We start from the raw sequence: 6,000 nt of genomic DNA, 5'->3' as shown, positions 1-6,000 counted from the left end.
GGGTTAAAAAAAGGTCTTTCTACTTCCAAAGTACCCTTGACATCTCTCCTAAAGTACTTTCAGCTTATTTATAATTCTCTTTACTATACGAGTTTATCATCTCATATCTTATTCTTTTTAAATTTATTTTTCTTGGATAATTTATGTACTTACATTTCAAATGTTGTCCCCTTTCCCCCTTCTCCCATACCCCCTCCCTCTCAGATGCTCCCATTGCCATCCACTCACTCCAACTTCAATGCCTGGCATTGACCTACATTGGGGAAATGAACCTTCATAGGACCAAGGGCTTTTCCTTCTATTGAGGTTGGACAATGCCATACTCTGCTAGATATGTGGATGGAGTCAACTCTTATTCTTTTACCAACATTTAGTGGTTGCAAAAGGAAATACTTCAGTCACACTGGAGGCCATCAGATGACAAAAGAGGCCCTATGAAATTACAAAGTTTCTATAAAGAAAAGCAAGCCATTAACCACGTAAAGTGAGAGTTTATAAAGTGGAATTAAAAATAATTAATTGCTATATATTGTATGTAAGATTAATAATGAGACTATACAAAGAATAAAAATATTAAGCAAGAAATCAAAAAATATAATCAATAAATGGGCTAATATAATTAAAATAGTCCTCACAAAAATGAGATACCAATAGCCAAGAATATACAAAAACTAGTCAACTTAACTATCCATGAGAAAAATCAGACCAAAACTATTTTGATACCCTATTTTGATAAATCACCCTAGTTATAGTAACAGTCATTAAAATATATATAGCAAATATTGGCTAGGATGTAGACAGAGAAGGAATTTTAACATGGTGATAAAATGAATGTGTAATAAGGACCGCAGGGAAACAAATAACCCTATTAAAAAATGGGGTTCAGAGCTAAACAAAGAATTCACAGCTGAGGAATGCCGAATGGCTGAGAAACACCTAAAGAAATGTTCAACATCTTTAGTCATAAGGGAAATGCAAATCAAAACAACCCTGAGATTTCACCTCACACCAGTGCGATTGGCTAAGATCAAAAACTCAGGTGACAGCAGATGCTGGCGAGGATGTGGAGAAAGAGGAACACTCCTCCATTGTTGGTGGGATTGCAGACTGGTAAAACCATTCTGGAAATCAGTCTGGAGGTTCCTCAGAAAATTGGACATTGAACTGCCTGAGGATCCAGCTATACCTCTCTTGGGCATATACCCAAAAGATGCCTCAACATATAAAAGAGACACGTGCTCCACTATGTTCATCGCAGCCTTATTTATAATAGCCAGAAGCTGGAAAGAACCCAGATGCCCTTCAACAGAGGAATGGATACAGAAAATGTGGTACATCTACACAATGGAATATTACTCAGCTATCAAAAACAACGAGTTTATGAAATTCGTAGGCAAATGGTTGGAACTGGAAAATATCATCCTGAGTGAGCTAACCCAATCACAGAAAGACATACATGGTATGCACTCATTGATAAGTGGCTATTAGCCCAAATGCTTGAATTACCCTAGATCCCTAGAACAAACGAAACTCAAGACGGATGATCAAAATGTGAATGCTTCACTCCTTCTTTAAATGAGGAAAAAGAATACCCTTGGCAGGGAAGGGAGAGGCAAAGATTAAAACAGAGACTGAAGGAACACCCATTCAGAGCCTGCCCCACATGTGGCCCATACATATACAGCCACCCAATTAGACAAGATGGATAAAGCAAAGAAGTGCAGACCGACAGGAGCCGGATGTAGATCGCTCCTGAGAGACACAGCCAGAATACAGCAAATATAGAGGCGAATGCCAGCAGCAAACCACTGAACTGAGAATAGGTCCCCTATTGAAGGAATCAGAGAAAGAACTGGAAGAGCTTGAAGGGGCTCGAGACCCCAAAAGTACAACAATGCCAAGCAACCAGAGCTTCCAGGGACTAAGCCACTACCTAAAGACTATACATGGACTGACCCTGGACTCTGACCCCATAGGTAGCAATGAATATCCTAGTAAGAGCACCAGTGGAAGGGGAAGCCCTGGGTCCTGCTAAGACTGAACCCCCAGTGAACTAGTCTATGGGGGGAGGGCGGCAATGGGGGGAGGGTTGGGAGGGGAACACCCATAAGGAAGGGGAGGGGGGAGGGGGATGTTTGCCCGGAAACCGGGAAAGGGAATAACACTCGAAATGTATATAAGAAATACTCAAGTTAATAAAAAAAAAAATAAGGCAGATGCTATGAAACTGGAGGTTTCTCAAAAAATTAGCAAGAGATATCCTAATGACATAGATACCTGACTCCTGGGTATTTTCCTAAGAGAATTCAAATCAACATATCACAGAGAATCTTGGACATCCATGTTTATTGCAGTACCATACATGACCACTAAGCTATGGACTTAACCTAGGTGTTCATCAACAGAAACACGGACAAGCAGAGTGTGATATGTATGCTGAATGTAATTTTTCACCTATTAAACATTCCAACCATTTGGAAGAAGTGGATACAACAGGAGAGTACTATATTAGTAAAATGACCTTGAAGGTCAGTATTAAAAAGCAAATGTATGTTTTTGATCATGTGTGGTTCCTAGAGTTCATACAAATACACAATATCATGGATGTACATAGTTATGTAGATATGAAAGTAAAACTGCCTAAAGGATAAGAGGTACAAAAGGAGAATAAGAATCAGGGAGAGATGAAGAGGAATATATATATATATATATATATATATATATATATATATATATATATATACACACACATACACACACACACATATATATATATATATATTTCATGAACAAAAACTGTTCATGATCCATGTTTAATAGTGATAATTGAAGTTTCAAGAGAAAAGGCCATACCTGTGTTAGTAATACTATAAGGATGAATGGCTGATTAGAAGTGTGGCAGATGGGAAGGCAGGGTTAACAAGGGAATATGGAATGGGTTAACTTACACTAAAGGATTTTTTAAAGATTTTTATGAAAAACTACTACTAGAGAATCTTCCTAAAATATACAAATATACATATAAAAATGAAGCTTAATGGAGTTACTCTATATAGAGAGACAATATTCTAACCATACACCTCATACTAGCAAACAAAATGCTCAGTAGAATAGGTAGCCTCATAGGCAAATGGATAGAACTGGAAAATATCATCCTGAGTGAGGTAACCTGATCACAGGAAAACACACATGGTATGCACTTATTGATAAGTTGATATTAGCCCAAATGCTCAAATAACCCTAGATGCACAGAGCACATGAAACTCAAGAAGGATGACGAAAATGCGAATGCTTCACTCCTTTAAAAGGGTAACAAGAATATCCTTGGGAGGGAATAGGGAGGCAAAATTTAGAACAGAGGCAGAAGGAACGCCCATTCAAAGCCTGCCCCACATGTGGCCCATATATATACACAGCTACCAAACTAGATAAGATGGATGAAGCAAAGAAGTACAGGCTGACAGGAACCAGATGTAGATCTCTCCTGAGAGACACAGCCAGAATACGGCAAATATATAGGCCAATGCCAGCAGCAAACCACGGAACTGAGAACGGGACCCCCGTTGCAGGAACCAGAGAAAGGACTGGAAGAGCTTGAAGGGGCTTGAGACCCCATATGAACAACAATGCCAACCAACCAGAGCTTTCAGGGACTAAGCCACTACCCATGGACTGACCCTGGACTCTGACCTCATAGGTAGCAATGAATAGCCTAGTAAGAGCACCAGTGGAAGGGGAAGCCCTTGGTCCTGCCAAGACTGAACCCCAGTGAACATGATTGTTGGGGGGAAGGCAGTAATGGGGGGAGGATGGGGAGGGGAGCACCCATATAGAAAGGGAGTGGGAGGGGCTAAGGGGATGTTGGCCTGGAAACCGGGAAAGGGAATAACAATCGAAATGTAAATAAGAAATACCCAATTTAATAAAGATGAAAAAAGGGGTTGGGGATTTAGCTCAGTGATAGAGCACTTGCCTAGCAAGTGCAAGGCCCTGGGTTTGGTCCTCAGCTCCGAAAAAAAAAGTGAGAAAAAGAAAGAAAGAAAGAAAGAAAGAAAGAAAGAAAGAAAGAAAGAAAGAATAAAGATAAAAAAGAATAGCTAGCCTCATTGTTGTTGTGTGATGGAGTCACATAGAACCTACGTACCATAGACCATTGCATTTCTCTTGACTATCCTTCAGAATTTGATAGTAAGATTCTGTTGCTAAATATTCATCATAATTGAGTCATAGAACATGAAGAAATCAAGTTAGTATGCTTGTGGAAAATTTTATCTCTATTGGCTACCTGTCATAGTGCTGGAATGTGCTATAACTGCTTCTAGGGGAGAAAATTAATTCTTTCTCTCACTTATCTGTGAACCCTACCAGTTACAATAATCACAGGCCTGCTAAAACAGACACATTGGCACAACAATAGCATAGACATAGTATGAGTAACCAACCATTTCCCTGATTGTATCTAAAGCCCATTCCGTGAGATGCAACCCATACCTGACACTGTTAAAAAAACAAAACAAAAAGAAATGGGCAGTATTCCATTGTGCAAATTTGCCACTTTTTTTGTATCCATTCTTCTGTTGAGGAACATCTGGGTTGTTTCTAGAGGACTGAAGGAGTCTAAGAGGATTGCAACCCAATAGGAAGGAAAACACCCAAACACCCAAAAACCCCCGTGACTAAACCACCAAATATACATGGAGGTTCCATAGCTCCAGCTACATATGTAGAAGAGGACTGCCTTATCTGCCATCAAGGGGAAGGGAGGGTCTTGTCCTGTGGAGGCTTGATGCCCCAGTGTAGGGGGACGATAGAGTGGGGACGCAGGTGTAGGTGAGTGGGTGGAGAAGCACCCTCATAGAGGGAAAGGTTATAGGGCATGGGTTGGGAGTGGTTTGCACAGGGGAAACCCAGAAGGGAGACACCATTTGAAATGTAAACTAATAAAATGATTTACAGAAAAATTTATAATTTATAGCTTTTTAAAATGTGTACAGGGACTAATAAGATCAACCAGAGAACAATGGTTCTTGCCACTCAAGACTAACAACTGGAGCTTGATCCTGGAACCCACACAAAACAGATGCAGTAGTTTTGCACCTATAACACGCCCTTCTACACAGAGGTGGAAGACACACAGAGGATCGCTTGGAATCTCATGGACCAGAAAGCCTGAAATATTGAGAGTGATGGATAGAGAACCTGTTGAAATGAGGTGAATGAAGAGAATCAGCTCCACAAAGTTGTTCTCTAGCCTCCACATGCATGCCCATATGCACACACACACACACACACACACACACACACACACACACACACACACACATTCTCACATACATACATATATACATCATTTCCTTAAATTTAAATAAACATTTGTGGAAATATGACTTTTATAATATTAATTTTTCTTTATCCAAAACAAATACTTCTCCATTTTGATTTTATAGTATTTGATGTTTTTCTTGAAATTAGTTTTCTTACTACAGTTTCACACCTGTGTCATTAGAATTGTTTCTTGGTTCATGTTATTGTTGTAAATGAGAATTCTTTATTAGTATTTCCGTTCATTGCTGGTAGAATATGAAAACACTATTGATTTTATTATTCCAGGACACCATTTTCATTATTAACGTTCTTTGTCGATATCTTAGTTAATTTAAAATATGTAGGCATGGAAGTAATGCTCTATGTCATACACTACTTTCAGAGTATAAAAGTAATGTACCCTTTGTTGACTAATAGTGAAAAATACAATAACCTCATGATTTTGGAAATATAAAAGTTCAAAACAAAAGGCTGGAAAATGGTTCAGAATATTAGAGCACTTGCTGCTTTTATAGAAGTCTCAGGTTCAGTTTGCAGCTATCCCATGGCTGCTCAACACTACCTCTATCCAAAGTTACAGGAGATGCATTGCCCTTTTCTGGACCGTATGGTCATCAAGCATGCACACGGTACACAGACATTTATGTAGGCATTCATACTTACACATAAATAAGT

This window comes from Rattus norvegicus, chromosome 4 (genome assembly GCF_036323735.1).
Source record: "Rattus norvegicus strain BN/NHsdMcwi chromosome 4, GRCr8, whole genome shotgun sequence".
Taxonomy (NCBI): Eukaryota; Metazoa; Chordata; class Mammalia; order Rodentia; family Muridae; genus Rattus; species Rattus norvegicus.
Note: the sequence above shows the minus strand (reverse complement) of the source record.